At 43.0% G+C, this 19,166-nt stretch overlaps 1 protein-coding gene across 6 annotated transcripts in view; it reads left to right on the top strand.

Annotated features, from left to right (window-relative positions):
* Positions 1 to 1,007: 1,007 nt before the first annotated feature.
* CREB5 (cAMP responsive element binding protein 5) overlaps positions 1,008 to 19,166 on the top strand; it is a 271,795-nt gene continuing 253,636 nt past the window's right edge. For 3 of the 6 annotated variants that reach the window (XM_082193488.1, XM_082193484.1, XM_082193490.1), the window contains exon 1: positions 3,820 to 3,894. The gene's annotated coding sequence lies outside the window, so the exon portion shown is untranslated. Of the gene's footprint in view, positions 1,026 to 3,780; positions 3,895 to 19,166 lie in introns of those variants that run through there. The other 3 variants (XM_082193489.1, XM_082193486.1, XM_082193487.1) reach the window with 2 other exon arrangements.

Genomic DNA, 19,166 nt, shown 5'->3' with positions numbered 1-19,166 from the left:
GCTATGGGAGAGGACAACATCCCTCTATTTCTTTAAATACTGAACTGCCTCTTGAGGCAAGTCTCCTTGAGCAGCTGCACTAACTCCTGGTCACTTTCCTTGCACAATTCAATGTACTAGTTTGGAACCAGGATCCCTGCAGGCAGTGGCGTAGCGTGGGTTGTCAGCACCCGGGGCAAGGCAAGTAATTTGCACCCCCTAGCCCGTGGATTTGTGCCCCCTAACCCGTGGATTTGCGCCCCCTAACCCTAACCCCCAGATGTTGTGCCCGGTGCGGCCGGCCCCCCCTGCACCCCCCACGCTACGCCACTGCCTGCAGGGTCTCTTTCCTCCATTTCCTTCTGTCCATTCACTGAAGCTCTTGGCCAGGTGTGTCTGCTGACTGACATGTGGGAGTGGGGGGGGGGCTGCAGAAAGAGGCTTACTGGTGATGGTGGACCAGTTCCAAGGAGCAGGGGAGGGGCAGCTGAAGGCAGAAATTGATGCAACAAGAATTTTAAAAGATTTAGTCCCAAGGGTATGTGTGCATGTGCCTGTGTATATATCCATGTGTAACCTTTGGGCTCCACTTCAGGCAGCAAATTGTCTTCGGCTGGCAAGGCAAGAAAGGCTTGCCCAGTACTGTATGCAGCTGCCGTTGGAGATTTTTTTGCACAAGGTGACAAAGTCCAGGCTTTAAAAAAGTATTTTATCCTTGAATCAGCTGATCCGATGCTGGTGCTTTGAACTGTTGTAGTAGCGTATGTCTGACTTTTATATTGTTGATTGTTTCATTGAAATATTTGGTGCAAGCAAACTTGAAAAAAATCTATTTGAAAAGTGAATTATTATTATTATTATTATTATTATTATTATTATTATTATTATTATTATTATATTTTATGTTTTCTCCAACCTGATGATCACCCACCCTTTATATTGTTCATTGTTCTTGCAGCTCCAGTAGCAAAAATGACCTAAGACTCCAGATGAGTGCTTGCACCCGGCGTCTTGCTGCAGGGGACTTCTAAGGATTCCAAGGCAAGGTAAGTGTTACTACATGGACCATTCCTACTTTGGGGGTGCCTTGGGCAGTTATTTTTGCAAAAATGTCTTTCTGTGTTGGGTGACCTTTCACCAAAGTCCTTTACTGCGCACTTTGTAGGCTCACTGTTCTGCTGAGATGGGGACAATGTGGTGCAACTCTAACAGCGCATCTTAGTGTATGTTTTGCGTTCCCTTGCTGGACACAGGACTCCAGGTCTGACCAAGGCAGAATAGAATGGTACTATTACTTCCCATGATCAACTTCTGTTGATGCAGCCTAGAATAGCATTAGCTTTTTTTTGCTGCTGCTGCATCACACTGTTGACTCATATTAAGCTTGTGGTCGACAAAGGATCCCAGATCCTTTTCATGTGGACTACTGGCAAGCCAGGTGTCCTCCTCCTTATATTTGTGCAGCTGGTTCTTCCTGGCTAAGTGTAGAACTATTTGTCCCTATTGAAATTCATTTTGATAGTTTTGGCCCAGTTTTCCAATCTGTTAAAGTCATCTTGAACTCTGATTCTGTCTTCTGCAGCGTTGGCTTCCCCTCCCACTTTGGTGTCATCTGTAAATTTGATGCACATCCCCTCAATTCCTTCATCCAAGTACCGCATTTTTCGCTCTATAACACGCACCCGACCATAACACACACGTAGTTTTTAGAGGAGGAAAATCCGTAGGCATGCCACCCGTAGGCATTTCCTCCACAACACGCACAGACATTTCCCCTTACTTTCCGGAGGAAAAAAGTGAGTGTTATGGTGCAAAAAATACGGTAATTTATATTTACCTTTATTGTATGATCATACTTTTTGTGGTATCAAAGGTGCATTTTAGTAGCACTTCAAAAAACACCTTTTGTTCTTACTCGATTCTATGTTTAAGTCCAACTCTGAAGGTTGGGATATGCATACCTTTTTTTAGCGACCTGGGTTTGGTACCCAGATCTCCCAGATCCCAAATTTTTATTTACAGTGTTGGAACTAAAACAACACAAGTGATTTCAAATGCACAGCAATTCTTTGAGAAGGGGATGCTTAAAAATATGGCAGTTTATTTCCAGTCAACTATGAAGTACGTACAACTCTTGCCTAACTGGCCCACCTTGGACTGGGGTTCAGAATCAGAATTGGAAGAATCTTTATTTGCATCAGCCACTAGCCATAGCAATGAAATAAAATAAAATGTACTGAAGATAGAGGTAAAAACTTAATTATACAAAATACATTATGGAGGTTTACATCAATAATCAAATAATAGATCATATTCTAATTGCCCCTGCTGTTTTTTCCCCCCAGTTCTTGCTATCACCTGATTATCTTGATCTTCTAGAAGAAAGGCTACAGTAGCAAAGGTTGAACAACCTGGTTCGGATAGTAGCAGAGGGGTGATAACCTCACTCCTCAGTTGGATTGGGAAAACCCAGACAGATGGGTGGGGTATAAATAAATTATTATTATTATTATTATTATTATTATTATTATTATTATTATTATTATTATCCCACCTCTGCTGTTCCTCATTCCCTAAGAGGAGCAGAAAGCCTTTTTTTTTTTTTTTTTGAGGAGGCAAGTGAAAGACTAGGCCCCCATTTACACAGGAGAGACCCTATAGCTCTTTTCCTTGGCAGCAACTGACTACAAGACCCACAGTGCCTGGCAGAATAAATGCTCCTTACATCAGTTGCCAGTAGAGAATAAACTGGCCTGACCAATCTTAGCCCTTTGAAAAAGAAGGAATGGTCAAAATTTTATTTCCTACATGGCTGCTTCTGTCAATCAGGCCTCAAATAGTTACCCATAGGAAACTGAGGCTGCAAAATCCAAAGGTAACAGTATGATAATAATTTAATTAGGACTTATTAAAATATTACAAAGCAGAGAACAAGCTTTGTTCTTCTCAAATCTTTCTCAAGTTGAATGTAAAACAAAAAGCAGCAAAATTTGGATGGAGATGCACAAACTGATCAGGATGTAACCTCCTTGCAGTTTGTAGCAAGAGGGTCACACAGACTTGCATTCCAAACCCCATGCACGTTTTCCCGGGTCTGGAAACGGTACATGTGATTAGGTATGCGCAAGACCAGAGTACTGAGTTCAAGGGAGCCCATTCCGGGCTACATGCAAGATGCCGCAGGTTGCTGCAAAACAGAGTTCAGGATGCACCAAGCTACTGAGACGACCCGCCTCGCCATCTGTGTTGTGCAGTGGGCAGTGCGCCCTCTGCATGTGCTCAGAGGCTTCCTTTCTCCTGTTCTTCAGGGTTCTGGGGTCGAACCTCGGCTCAGATTAAGTCCTGGGGGGTGGGCTACACCTCTTCAAAAACTGCACGTGTGAATGGGCGCCGTTGCACGAAGCCCTTTTCTCCGTCGCCTCCGGCAACTGCACCGGGGACGCTCCCTGGGACTTCTCCCGCCCGCCCTCCTTCTCCCCCGGGAGCGGAGGTGGGGGCTCGCCGCTTTCCAGCTTCCTTCTCCCGAACCCATCTAGCCGGAGATTTTTTCCAAGCTGACTCACAGAACTAAGGGCAGCGTCCTGTCATCCCCGGCGCGGCAAGCTGTTGCTTGCGCCGCTTGCGCTCTCTGCCTTCGCCCTCCCTCTCCTCCTCCTCCCTGCGCCCTGAATGGCTGGAGGGGAGGCGGGAGGGGGCGGAGCCCAGCCAGGACACGCCTCCCCGGGCCCCGCCCACCGCTCGGCTCTCTCCCTTGAGCAGGGACCGCAATGATTTAGAAGTTCAGGAATCCCACGTGACGTCACGGAGGGTGATGTAATGCTTCTCTAAATAGAACGTATTGTAACCTTCTCTCAGTCCAACGTGGTTCCTTCACCCAGGCTGCTTGCTGGTCCTTTCCCTGCTTACACTTGTTGGGTAAGTCCCTCGATATACGGAGCTGCCTTTCCGATTGCCCCAAAACGCAACTTTACATCGCGTTGTGGGGGGGTGGAAAAACAAAACAAAAAAAAGAGAGGCAAAACTCGCCTTGCTCAAAACTTCTCGCTTGCAAGGGGTTTTGCTGCCGCTTTTTTCTTGCCCCAACGAGCGCGCGCGCGCGTGTGTGTGCGAATTCACACACACACACGCGCGCGGGGCAGGTACTCCGCAGGGCAAAAGAAAACGCAAAGTGGCGAGGGGTTAAAACAACAACAGCGATCGAGTAAAAATTGCGAAATGTTTGTAAACGATGTTTTTTCCTTCTCTCTCTCTCTCTCTCTCCTTTCTTTCTGTTTTGGTTGTGCTGCTGTGTCTGGGATTTTTCCCGGGTCTCTGCTACAAGTTGATGGTTGTTTGGGTATGAGTTTCACTTGGGAGAAGGAGCCGCTCTCGCTCTCAGCTTGGCGACCGGGAGGCGAGAATTGGCTAGGTGGGAAAGTGTGGGAGAGACCCGAACCGGGAAGATGTAACGGGGGGATGCGGGCGTCTCCGCGCGCTCCGCCTCTTTGCCCCGTGCGCTGGCACGGTGCGTTATCAACTGGGAAGATTTATCTGTTATTCGTTTATTTATTTGCCGGGGGATGGGTGTGTGTGTGTGTGTGTGTGTGTGTGTGTGGAAGGAAATAACCCGCCTGGACTGTGAAGAGTTAAAATGGGGGACTTCGCTATATAAAAGGCGAAGAAGCGGCAGAGGCAACCTTTGGCGACCGCCAAGTGCACGAAAGTTTGGGCGCTTGTGGAACCAAAGCGGGGGCGAAGAAAGTCGTCCGTTTGCTGTCAGGCAGAATCCATCACTGAGATTCTACCAGTCTCCTCCACCCCCTGGCCCGACAAGACTTTTGGGACTTCGACGACCCGAGAAAGCCCTTCCCCAGACCCCGAAAATTGCTGGGAAACGATCGCTCAGGCGCGGAGAACGGTGCGCTCTGCGTGTGCTCAGAAACACTCCAGGCGTATGTGTTCCTCTGGCATTAAAAAAAAAAAAAGGTCCCTGATGGGAGGGAGGCTGGCAGGCTGGCAACCCGTCCCCTGAACTGTTTCTTTTTAATGCCCCGTCCCCTTGGCCTGGGATGCCATCGCCGCTTGCCCGCAAGAAACCAGAGAGGTAAACCTCGTGGCCAGCAAGTTGCCACCACCGCCGACCTCGGGGTTTCGGGGCAAGCGCTTCGTAAGGCGGATCTCTAGGGAGAGAGCGACCCGGCTCGCCGCCCCCTGTCCTGTCCCGGTAGATCGTCCTTGTTGGGTGGAATGACAGCGCTCTCCTTCCCCACCAGCTCGCGGCTGCCTCCCCACCCCACCCCCTGATCGCATCGGATCGCCAGCGCGAAAACTTTTGAACTCCGCTTAGGGACTAAGGAGAAGTTTCATCATTTGGCTTGGGCCATCTCGGGGAGGAGAGAGGAGACCATCTCTCTGCGCCCTCCTTGCCGCGCCACCTTTCCATCGCCGGTCCCCGCGTGGTCCCCTGTTGTTCCAAAAAAGCTGTGTGTGTGTGTGTGTATTTGGTTGTTAGGTGGCTGCCCCTTCCTTTACACACACACACACACACACACACACACACACACAGTGTCGCCCCCGCCCTATCTGACACTCTCTCTGGGAGTCAGAGGCTGGATCCTGGGCCATTACGTCATTCTGCAGGCTAGTAAAATGTGTGATTAAGAGACTCCGATCTTGGGGGCTGGGGGTTGGCTGGAGGATCAGCAATCCGGCTGATCGGGCGCTGCTACCTGGCTCCAGGTCGACTGCTCTGTCCGATTCCTTTAGAGCCAAACCCTCCCCCTCTTAAACACTGGGATGTGTCTCCCTCTTCCCCCCAAACTCTCCTTCTTGGCTAAGTTTTGTCGTCTGAGAAGAGCGTCAAAAGGGGAATTACCTGCTAAGCTCAACTTGCCTGCTGCGGTGTTTGCGCCATGCTGAGCGATCGTCGAGATCCAGGGCTCCTAGGAAAACTTCGCAGCGCCAAAGACAAAGAGCTTTCTCCCACCCCCCACCTCCAGCACACACCCCTTTCCCCCTTTTAACCGGGATAGTAGGCAAGTAGTAAGCCTGTCTCTTTAAATCCCCACCACCAAGCAGCGCGATGAGAAGTTTCTTACACAGAATCGGGCTGATACTGCACGCGCAAAGTTTGGAAGAAGGAAAAAGGTCTGATCGGGAAGGGAGCGTTTTCTAGGGATTTCCTGGTCATCACAGAAAGGTTGGGCGGGAACATTCCGATCCCGATTATATCTTACTTGGAAATATCCTATTGACTTTCCCGAGGTTTTTCTTTTTAAACCCAGGGAGCTTCCAGTTGTAGCAGCCTTTCCACTGACTCCTGGGGACGCTGCACTTGGCTGAAAGAGAGAGATTTGGAATTGAGGTGCAATGAGTCTAGCAAGTCACCTCAACTAACTCCCAAGAAAACTTTTCTTTTCCTTTTTTTTGCAGGAAGAAACTGTCATGGAGAATATAAATATAAACTTAGGCAGATAGATTGTTTCAATCCAGATCTTGTCTGTACATTCACATATGCACACACCACACAAATATAAAATCTGTGAGTGTGTTTATATAATTTTAGGTTCTTCTTTTTGAGGGAAGAGGCAACACAACTCTGAATTGTGCTGCTGCACAACTGGGGGTGGAGTATGCCAAGTTTCGAAAGCAGTCTTTAGCATCTTTTACTTTTACGCTTCAGATAAAATTTTCAGCAAGAACTTTAAACGGCTAAATCTCATTCTTGGGACTCCCCCCCCCCCTTCTCTTGTGCAGGTTGCAAAGCCCCAGAGAGAAGTGTGATTAATGATCAGCTATAAGTGATTAGTGGTTTTATTCAAACTGTTACCTCTGACCAGAAGCACACATCAGAGGATTAAGAGGCTCTTTTAGATAAATGCTCATTAGTGGAAGGGGAAAATCAAAGATAATAGGCAGGCACACAGAGACAACTTTCTAGGAAAATCACTCCTGTCTTTGGAATAATAAGCTCTGTTCACAGAAAGGCACTTTAATTTAAAAGTTGCTTTTATCTTGTAAATCAAAGTTTGATGTAGAAGTCCACCGGGCTATTATAACCTAGATTTTCCCATATCCACAGGACATAGATTATCCTGGTTGTGATATTTCTTTTCCTTATAAAGAAACAATTGGGATCTTGAAAGAAACGAATCATTCCCAAGTCCAAGTATCTTAAGGTATCCACTCTGAACGTAAGCCTGAGAGACCTGTTGTCGGTTAACTAGATGGCGCAGTACAGTATATACATCCTAGAAATGTATAGTTCTCCAGTGCAGCATGTAGCAGCAGCTCACTGCGTGTCCTTTAATGCTTTCAAAAAAGTTGATTCTATCCCGGGTTTAAGGCTAGACAGTTCTATACATTTTTAGTCACATTTTCCAAGCGAGTTAAAGGCTCGTGGAAAAATTAATCTCACCGCTTCAAGAAATGGAAGGGGTGAGAGGTGGTGGTGGGTGTCAAACACTTGATTAAAGTACTGTAGTTACTTGGAACAGGAGATCTGCTTTCAACAGTGGATTGAACAGCTAAAACTCCACTAGCCTTACATTCAGAATCATAGACTCAGACAGATTTTCCATGTTACTTTTACTGTTGAGAGAGAACAAAATTTGGGCACTAGGAAGGAAAGTTGACTTGTGAATTGGGTGATGCAACTTATCCTCCAGAATGCGGTTCTTTTTTCCCTTGTCCGCTCTTTTCTTCTGCTATGTGCTATCCTGTGTTTTGTGGTGAATTATGACCTATTGCTTATTATAGGTACCTGTATCATAATATTGGTGCTGTACTTCCATTTATGTCTCATGCTTGTGCTGGGAGACAGAGCTCAAATAGTAAATTTGACAAACAAAACAACTTGTTTATTATGTGGTGCCAATGGTTACAACTGCTCAGGCTAAACTCTCTTTAAAAAGATACCTACGTCCAATGAGTAGCGGAGAAAGAAGCAAGACTAAGGGTGATATATTTGATTTGAAGTGTTGTTTAGGATTGCAGTATAGGTATTCTGGATATACTTTTCTTGTATATAAGAAGGTGAGGCCTGAGACAGATCCATTTCCACAGCAAACTGCATTAACAGCAAAAATTGGTGCTGCAATTCAGACTGGAATGGGAATGAGGTTGAGGAAAGGGGGATCTCAAAAAGAGCATAGTTTGAAACAGCAAGGAAAGCCAAGATAGAGTGGGCCATCTATACTTTGCTGTGACTCTTCAGAGGTCACTGGCTCCATTTGTCTAGATGTTGTGCATTGTGATATTTAGTGCGAGGGCCCTTTCTAGAGTCTAGAGAAATGTTCCTGCTCTCTCGGCCCAGTTATTACAATCTTTTTATAGTATTGCACCTAATCTAATCTTGCAATATTCCCACTTGGAAATCAGTCCTGTCTAGAAAATAGGGTAGATCCAATAAGCGATTCTCATACACCTGTGTTTATTTCATGCTGTGTGAGAGACATCGATCATCACATGTGTGATGAAGTATGTAATGTATTGGAAGTTTGTAACATTTCACAAACATTTGCTCACACCAGGTTTAGAGTTTAGGCAATTGGCACCGTGTGTGTGTGAAGCGGCCCTTGGTTGGAAGGGGGTAAGTATAAATTGACTTAAGACACTTGATATTTTGCCGTCCTTCCATATTAGCAAATCTTTATTTATGCTGGCAGTAGGGACAAAGCAATTCAATCTGCACACCTCAACAGAAAGACCCAAACCCACTTTGATATATTTTGTACTTCAGCACAATACAAACCTGGGTGCATATCATGAATATGCCTCTGTTTTTTATGATCTGGGCTGCTTTAGAATGTTCTGTTCTTCCTTTTTTGTGTGAAAATCATCCAATGTGTCTAGTTAAAAAAAAAAAAATTGTGCAGGCCTCATAAATTAGGAAGCCGCCTTTGGTGTGATCTGCCTTTAAGTGGAAACCTAGTTTAGGTTCATATGAAATTTCATACAACTGACTGTCTTCTTGATGGCGGATAAAATTAGCCCTGTGTAATATTTCACAATTTTCAAGTTCCATCAGCGTTTCTTTTCTTTTGCCAAAGTATATTAATGCACAGCTTAAAACACTTACTTCAGCAAGTTGAAAATTATCTTCGACAGAGGATAGTAAAATTTGGTCCCAGTCGCTTGATACCATTGTCTACACCTCTTACTACTTTAAAAATGGTTATGTAGTTACATTTGCTTAAAATCCACATTAAAGTCAGGATTCTAAAGGCTGTTGAATTTCCCCCCACTTAGTCATTCCGTTTAACTGAATGATCCTTTCCTGAATTGGGTTTTGGATTTGCATATAGATTTTTTAATCGTTAAGAGGCTAACCAGTTTCAATTAAATCATTTACAATGCATTGGAGTTCATATAGTTGCTAGTTCACTTCCAGACACATTTTGTTACCTGATTTGTTTAGCCATGCTGTAGCTGTGTGAGCATGGGTTTGAGAGTAAAGAGCTTCCACCTCTAGTTAGTGTATGTTAAAGAGTTACGGTCCTGGGATGAAGTTCTTAGCACAATTGTGTTGCTTGAATTCCACTGTAGCCGATGCAGAAGCACGCAGGACTGTGGCTCTGGTTTTCCGGATGTAGAACGTTGCCAAATCTAATATCTGAAGGCTGCAAACCATGCAAATCGTGTACAGTTTGGTACATGTCACACAGCTGCATCAGAAGGTACTTTGTGAAGCATAGCACAAAATCTTAAATAACAAGAGTTCCCACCCAGCCTGATAGCCCTTTGTTTCCGTCTTCAAAAACTTAATGAATCATGATGTTGACTCAGTTTGGTGAGATGCAAAATGTGAAAGGAGGTGTGATATTAACTACGAACCAAAACTTTAAAGCCGTGCTAACACGACAGATGTGTTTCTCTAAATTACTTTGTTAAATTTGGAAACGGATGCCAAACACTCAGTCCTAATTTTTAGTGCTTGCATTCAGGTAATGCTGTCTTATTTGGGAAGTTAATTGAAATGTAATTCATTTGCAGGTAAATATACTTAGGATTGCTGCCTTTGCATTCCAGTTCTGAGCATGTTTACATTGATTTGAGTGGAACTTACGTTTAGGTTTAGGGTCTTTAGGTATCATCAGTCCACTACTTTTCTGGTTAAAAAAAAAGAAGGTGGTTACTTGCCATCCAATCCAATAATGTTTACTCCAAAGTAAGTACCATAACTTCTAGTGTTGCATACTCTAAGCAAGTATGAATGGAATTGCAGCTTTAGTAAGTTGCTAGGTCATAGCAATAATTAGACCAGAGATTATATTCTGGTCTAATTGAGTATCAGCCAAGTTAAAAAGTAGGAAAATGCTTATACAAGGAAGTAATTCTTTGAATATAATTGTTATGCCCATCATTCATGTTCCGTAATAATAACTGTTTAATGGGGAATAATGGGAAATAACACTGTGTTGAGTTTTTATAGCTAAAACATATTTGAGATGTTTTCAAGCCTGAGCCAGCCAGCATCTTTATAATAATAGCTTGCTTGGTGTTCCCAGGGATATTTGCATTACGTATACCCTGCTCTTTTGAAATAAAGCATTTGTGGTTCTGTACAATGCAAATTAAAACAATGGATAAAACAGAATGCTCCCAAATAATTGGCTAATAAAAAACTGTGAACAAACAAACAATTAACTAAATAAATAATAAAGCAGCAGAAGAAACCAAGTAGATCTGCTAGGGAAGGAGACCCCTTGAAACTCAGAAAGGCCTGAATTGTCTTCTGAAAAAGCAGAACTCTTGAATACCATTGTAAAGCCAACAGAGAGGAGGCAGAATCAACGTTTTTACCCAGGAGATCTGGCTGCATTTCCCCAGCCACTCTGGGTGGCTTACAGCACATATAAAACATAACAGAAAACAGAAGAAACATCAACCATTGAAAACCTCCCTATACAGGGCTACCTTCAGAGGTCTTCTAAAAGTCTTCTAAAATAAGTGTTCCAAAGCCTTGATTTCCATGCCTTGGGAAGACATGTACTGGATGGAGAATCTCTATACTGTGAGACCCTGCAGCAACCATACATTCCACAGTGATAACCACACTTGACAACTGTTATCCGCTCTATGTGAGGCTGCCTTCAAAGATGGTTCAGAAGCTTCAACTGCTGCAGAATGGAGGTGCCTGCTTGTCTGTGGGGACCAGGCACTCAGAGCACACGACACCCATGTCGTCTTAGCTGCCCTGCTTGCCATTTCTAGTGACCTTTGAAGCTCTGAATGATTTGGGACCAAGCGGCTTGAAAGACCACCTGCACCATATCAGTGTGTCTGGGCTTTGAGATAGGCTTTGAAGGCCCCGTTTATGGGTCCATCGCTAAGAATGGCTAAGTCCTGTGAGCCAGTGTGGTGTAGTGGTTAAGAGTGGTAGTCTCGTAAACTGGGGAACCAGGTTCGCTTCCCCGTTCCACCACCTGCTGGGTGACCTTGGGCCAGTCACACTTCTTTGAAGTCTCTCAGCCCCACTCACCTCACAGAGTGTTTGTTGTGGGGGAGGAAGGGAAAGGAGAATGTTAGCCGCTTTGAGACTCCTTCGGATAGTGATAAAGCGGGATATCAAATCCAGACTCTTCTTCTTCTTAAGTCCGGTGAGCACCTTTCTGTTTATTTATTTTACTTATGTATTAAATTTGCATGCTGCCCCCTTACCTGCTGATCTCACAGTGGCTCCCAACATAAAAATGCAATATAAGAGCACAAAATACATGACAAAAACAAGGGAAAAGAATCATATGTAAGCATAGTGACCCCATTCCCTCCCCAGCATAGCCTCTGCGCTAATGTATTTTTTAATACATGTATTTTTTAATGGGCCTTAAAGACCATTTTATTACCAACTGCTTTTAATTGACATTGATGCTGAGGATTTGCCATTTTAAGGTGTGTGTTTGCTTAATGCATTTTCTGCTGCTTGTATATATAGTTTTATTCTGTTGCTGTTGTTTTATCTGCTGCTGTTTTAATTCAGATATATGAGTGTAACTTGTTTCAATGTATTTAATATTGTGTATCACCTTAATGGAGTAAGTCTAAAAAGTTGAGAGAGAGAGAGAGAGACTACTTCTTTTTTTTTTTTTTTGAGGAAAAACTCCTTGAAACAAGGTCATTTAAAATTCTGGGCAGGGTTTTAAAAGTACAGATTGGTTCATTTGAGAGAAGGCAGCCTCTAGGCCAGGCATAGGCAAACTCGGCCCTCCAGATGTTTTGGGACTACAATTCCCATCAACCCTGACCACTGGTCCTGTTAGCTAGGGATGATGGGAGTTGTAGTTCCGAAACATCTGGAGGGCCACATGTTATCCTTGACTGGTGTAGACCATGCTTAACTAGACCAGTAGTCTGACTTGGTGTACGGCAGATAGATATGCTTATGTTTGGCTGCCTATTGCTTTAAATGTCAGTACCTACCCTTTAAACTGGGCCTGGGAAACCACTGGGATCTAATGAAGCTGTTTGAAAATTGGCGTCGTATGTTCCCTATGGCCCGCCCCAGTTGACAGTTTGGCAGCAGCCATTTTTACTCAGTCATCTTTTCTGAGAACTCTTCAAAGGCAGTCCCATATGATCTTACTTAATTAAAAGTTGGCGTTCTGATTTTAGCATGTGGATGGGTGATTGTAGTAAAACACTTGAATGTATGGAGTTGTCCAAGGGGAGATGGCTGGGTTTTTTTGTTTTTTTTTAATGGGGTATTTAAAACATACGTAATTTCTAATATTTTTCCCCTGGGGATTTTCAAAGTAAAATTTAAAAAATAAGACTTAGTATGGTTTCCTGAGCTTGTATGTTATGCATATATATATATATATATATATATATATATATGCAGGTTTTGGTGTCTTCGGGTGTCTTCTGGTGTTTGAGTTCCTATAAATACTGTTGAGGGGTGTGGTGTATAGCCTCCTATTTATAGGAACTCAAACACCAGATTCTGCTCTGTTCCAGTAACAAGAAGCCGAAAGCACCAGCCTGAAGATGACGAGTGAGACCTCGTCGAAACGTCGCCCAGACACCCCGACTCTTACACGGGAAGACACCCGAAGACACCAAAACCTGCATTCCTGTACCCGTGAAAATCTACGAAAGCATATATATATATATATATATATATATATATATATATATATATATCCCTGCTTGGAAATTCAAAGAAGTCACTTCTCCAAAGTAATTTTTAATAAATATTTTAGATATACTAGTGTTAGTTTAATTTGATATAATGTTTGTAGTTTTTGAGATCTCTCATTGTGTTGATTCTACTTTAGGATCATTGTCAAAAAAATTGCTCAGCTTGCTCTGTGTTGCTGCTGGTGTTTAGCTTGCATTTCTCATGTAGCACCCTCTCATATACCCACCAGGTATTTGGATACCATTTCACCTGTGCTTAACCAGCTGCAGTGACTCAGTTTTGGGGGGCAATCCGACATATTCAGTATGCATGACTTAAAACCAAGGCACCTGAATATTAGCATTTGTTAAGGTCTTTCTTGAAGGTCCACCTCAGGGGCGCTCTGAGATTCCACACCCCAAATGATGGAGTATAAATATTATTCAATCAATCAACAAAGATGAATGCCTGATTTATGTATAAGCTAAACAAGCTATATTTTAGGGCCCCAATCTCTTGGGTCCCCCCAAAAAAATTAAAGAAGAAAAAAAACCACTGGATGTACATTTCCAAAATATAAGATAAAAAAATAAATAAAATAAAACCTACATACAGCAACAGTGGCAAGTGGCTTTAGACACCTATTAGGGCCCTAAATGACCAAATAGCATATTTTCAACACAAAAAACGACAATTTGTTGTTGACAAAGGACAGCTGGACATATAAAGGGCCCCATTACCTTCAGTAGTTTAGGGCCTCATCAGACTTTAATCCGGTCCTGATAGAGATGCAAAACTGTTATGGCATGATCAAAGAAGGAAAACATTCAAGAGTTCAATAGGGTATGTGCCAGCTTTCGGATGAACCTAAAGTAGTTCTCTGGATTGTGGACCAGGGGATTGTGGGATGCAATGGTTTAGTGGTTCATCAAAGAAAGCAAATGAACTGTAAGGAAATAGGGTGAATTAGCTAGGAAACCTGAACAGGTTACATACTCATAGAACCCATACTGGGACAACACACTTTAGTTATCACTTATAACTCATTCTGCTGTGTGGCATTTATAGTGATGGTGGTAAAGTGTAGGTCATTTCTATTCACTTGTGATGTGATTATGTCTGAAGTAGGGATTCCAATCCATGCAGTGATTGTAAATTCAGAATCCAGGGGGACAGTATTAGTCTGGATTAATTAACACAGAGTACACATGTGTGAGCTTGTGTATGGGTGCAACAGTCAGTCTTCTGAAATTACAGTAATGCTGCTACCTGATCCTTAGTTATTTAGCTCTCACCACTGCTCTTAGTCTTCCTTATAGCATCCGTATAATGCTACATAAGACAAACAGCACTTTTTAAAAGTACTGTAAGAAATCCAATATATACAAATTAAGGGTCGACATGACCCAATCCACTAGGGTGGCCATGTGTCCCATTTTATAGAGGACAGTCCTCTATTTGTAGAGCTGTCAGTGGACAGTTCCCTGTTTGAAGGAGTCCTCTATTGAAATGTCTGTCTGGTTGAAGTCTAATTTAAAGATAAACAGAAGGAACAGTAGCGACCTTGAAGTTACCTATCAACATTTAGCACGTGAATGGACAGCAGATTCAGCAGGAACACACCTGGTCACCTGTCTTGATGGTGGCAATGTACTGCATTTCCCTTTAAATTAGAGTCATTCTTTCTACATTTGTATCTTTAGATATATATTAGCATATGCAAATTGTATGCAGATTTGGGCCATGTTTTGTCCTCTTTTTGGTATTGCATAAGTGAACATCCTACCTCTCCCCCCACCCTACAAAACAAATAACTGAATTGGGATTTTTGTGAACCACTGGCTTTTGCAGTTCCTGAAACACAGTTCCTGGCTATTTACACATTCAGGGTGATCTCCAGTCATGGTTTGCCCAATGGACTTCTGTTTGTATGCATTGGAGTTGCCTTCCTCTCTTCCGCACTGCAACTCCTAGTGCCTCAACCCCCATCCCACCCCAAATCTGCTGTGGAGGGTTGGGGGAACCCTCCAGAATAGATGGGGTGTGAAGGTCTTCAGGGAGAGAACAGGAAGGACATTGGATCTGCAACATTGGATCTGTTGTGTGTGTGTGTGTGTGTGTATTGTCCATGCAAATATAGAAATGCACTTTTGTTTCAGCCTTGCAAATGTATGAACTACTTTGTTGCGCGTGAATAATCCCAGGGACGGCCTATATGCAGAAGGGCATACAAACAATTCAGGAGAAACTTGCAATAATCTGGCTGCATCACATATATAAACATACTTTATGCTGAATCAAGTTTTGAAACGTTGAAGAGCAGGCTTTTAAAGAAAGAAGATTAACTTTGGAAGACGTGGAATGAAATCATGGGCAAACGTATACAAAAAATGCATTGGAGTGAAAGGAGACATTTGTCCATACCTACACTTTTTGGACATTTATTTATTCTCTTCCTTTCTGGAATTTGTTGCCTACTTTGCCCTGCCAGAGCCACATACCCCTAGGCACAGCTAAACTGATTTAACCTTTTTGTGGGCAATGGTCTGTGAGCTCTTTTATTTGGGACTACAGTCACTGGCAGAGGAAGAGGAGTGTGGGGGGAGCGCAGTGCGATGCCGGTGGGGTGCCATCGTGGCTGCACCCCCACCCGCGCTGGGCACCCCGCCCCAGGGACATGTGCCAGCCCCACCCCCGCCTGCTCTCCACCCCACCGCCCCAGTGCCGGAGCATGAAGCTTCGCCACTGGGCGCAGTTCTAAATATTGGGTTTTCTATATGTGTTTTGAATGTTTCCAATGGGTTTTTGGACTCAGTATACAAAAGCCATAAGTGTGTGTGTGTGTGTGTGTGTGTGTGTGTGTTTAGCATATCATTTTCAACAATTCTTGAACATACCTTTATATCTTATACAATTTTTTTACTTCCATCAATCACATCTGGAAATTTTCCAATCTTTTTCACTTAATTTACATTTCTTACTTTCACTATTACATTTATATATCATAACTAATGCCTCTCTTCTTTGCAAACTTCTTGTAGTCCTACTAGCGTAATTTGTTGATTACAGTTGCTCTTCAAATAGTTCGTATATTTCTTCCAATCTTCTGTAAATCTCTGCTCCTGCAGGTTTCGAATCCTTCCTGTCATTTTGTCCAATTCGGTGTAGTCCATTAATTCCGTCTTCCATTCTTCTTTCGACGGTATTTCTCCTTGCTTCCATTTCTGGGCCAACAAAACTTTTGCTGCTGTTGTTGTGTATAAAAACAGTTTAATGTCCTGTCTATTAATGTCCTCACTTATAACAAAAGCCATAACTTAAAGCTTGTTGAAGTAGCAGTTACTAGTGCTGCTTAATGTACTTTAGTTATGATGTTACTACAGTGTTTAGGGTTATGACCCATGATTTACATAACGGAAGCCTCAATCCACATCGTTCAGTTTCCTTCAACAAACCATTAGGCTGTCTCGCATAATGCTTTATACTGTAGGTTTCATCTGTACACCATAGGTTCTAATTTTTTTAACCCAAATAGCCTTCAAATTTTTTGCTTAATTTAACTTCATACCTATTTGTATGTACTTTTCTCTTCTGCAGTTGTCTTAATTTGAACACCACTCCTCTTTCCTAGGTGCCTTCTATTTTATTTTATTTTATTTTCTGTGAGTTCTAGTCTGTGGTTTTATTGGGATTGTAGAATTGGCTGTATGGGGCATAGTCTGGCAATAGGGACTTGCTCTATAACTCCCATCTTAAACACAATTATTTGGAAACGAATCTCATTTGTTTGCTGGATAAATGTGCCCAAGGTTGGAATGTTTGAGTTGCCAGAAAGGAAAAGGATGGGTGAACAAGTACGCAAGAGCATTAAATTTAATTTTGAATTCTCCTAAATACAGCCTGTCAGTAGTCTCGCTATCTCCATTTTCCCTAGAGGCAAAATATTTCCTGGCACTCTACTGGGTGCTTGTGACATGACTACACTTACTGCCAGCTTCTTTGTGCTTCGAAGTTAATTTAATGAAGGCTGCAGTCCTATAGTTGCTTTCCATGGGGAAAGCTCCATTGGACTGAATGGGCCCCAAATCTGAATAGACATGCCTAGGATTGTGCTGTAAATGTTAGGATTGTACTGTAAATATGGGAATCTCAGGGCAGCCGTTCTCAGATTTCTTTGGAGGTGTCTTGTCTTGTCTAGAAATTGACATAGGCGAATGGCAGTTAAACATTCAACAGTGGATCGAGGCTCTGAAGTGTAAGAAAGTGAAAGCTAAGTTTAGGAAATTCAAAGTATCATTTCAGTGCTTTTGTTTGCTACTCTTGGATGCTGCTTAAAACTGGTTCAGATTAGCATTGTTTTCCTAGAAATTGCCACTATTTGAATAAAGAATTTTCACTTTTTTGTATTCAGACAATATCTATTTGGCTTGTGATATAGATACATAGAAGGAAAAACAACAAAGCATGCAAAGTATTTATAATTCTCATAAAGTACAGTATCTCTCCACTGAAAACCAGTGGACAATAGTGCAACTGGCTGGAGATTTCAATTCCCATGTTCCTGAAAGTGTTTATTACACTCTGTATTGCTGTATTTTAAACAATGGGCACAAACCGCACAAAGATAAGCACCACTGATTTCAATGGGAAAGTTCAGCAATGTGCTTAGCTTCAGCAGGATAGGACCCTAAATGATGTTTGCTTTCAAGGATGGCATTCACATAACTTAGAGAAACAATGTGCATTGTAATAATCCCCGCTTCAAATTGTTTTGTTTCAGGTTGGCTTCAGTCCATTGAAGGATATCAGTATATCTAACCTGAAGCAAAGATCTTTAACATTTCTTCAATTGTTCACATGGGCCAGGATCCAAAGATCCAGGCCCAGACTAGACGAGACACCATTAACACAATTAGCCTTGAAAATAAAAAATTAAAAATAAGGAGCAGGTGAGGGCGTGATCTGGGTTGGGCGCATGTTTTGTGGGAATTGGTGGGCTTGTTATTCTTCGCTCCTCACTGTGCGACTGATCTGGATTGGAGACCCCACATCTGCTATTTACAGCAGAATACAAGCTCCCAGTCAAAGATTTTGATGCAATTCAAAGGAGGCAGAAGGGTCTCTCTGAGATGGATCAGCATGGTGTGGAGGGAGGGAGAGAGAAAAGGATGGAAGCTCCTAGTTCCCATGATCCCAATTCAGGTCAGGCCCCCATGCTAATTCACACAATTTCTACAGTGGTACCTTGGTTTACGAACTTAATCTGTTCCGGAAGTCCGTTCTTAAACCAAAGCATTCTTAAACCAAGGCGTGCTTTCCCATAGCAGCTGGGGACTCAATTTACAAATGGAACACACTCAACAGGAAGCAAAACATGTTCTTATTCCAAGGCAAAGTTCACAAACCAAAACGCCTACTTCCGGGTTTGCAGCGTTCTTAATCCAAGTTGTTCATAAACTAAGCAGTTCTTAAACCAAGGCACCACTGTAACTGCATGAGCGGTGTGTGGTATAAGGAGGCTTCAGATCTGATTTTCTTAAGAGGGCCTGGATAGCTCAGTTGGTTAGAGTTTGGCGCTGGTGATGTCACGGTTGCAGGTTCGATCCCTGTTACAGGACAGCTTCACAGTCCTGAGTTTCAGGGGGTTGGACTAGATAACCCTCAGGGTCACTTCCAACTCTACAGATCTATGATTCTTAAGTAACAGACGCCACTCTTTTGGCAAATCACACTTCAGTTTCCAAAGCAGTTTATGATAGGACATGGGGGCAGTAGCTACAAAAAAGCAAACGGGATTTTTTGCTGGGCTGTATGCACACCATACATTTAAAACACACACCCTCCTCACACACCGTTAATGAGAATCTTTATGAAAGAGAAGTGGGATTCAGTAATCCAGGAAAATGTAGTTTACTTCTTACAGCACTAGAATTCCTGTACCTTAACAAACAACAGTTCCCAGCAAGATTCTTTGGGGAGGGGCTATTGTTATGAGATTGTATGAGGCCAGAGCCTCCTAAAGGTGTTATGATTTAGTGAAAGTTAGAATTAATCAAGGTTTGATTAAACTTTGCCAAACACGGAAACC

Source organism: Podarcis vaucheri (assembly GCF_965113315.1).
Source record: "Podarcis vaucheri genome assembly, chromosome: 12".
Lineage (NCBI taxonomy): Eukaryota > Metazoa > Chordata > Lepidosauria > Squamata > Lacertidae > Podarcis > Podarcis vaucheri.
The sequence above is the reverse complement of the archived record's forward strand: the minus strand, read 5'-3'. Positions and strand labels throughout refer to the sequence as shown.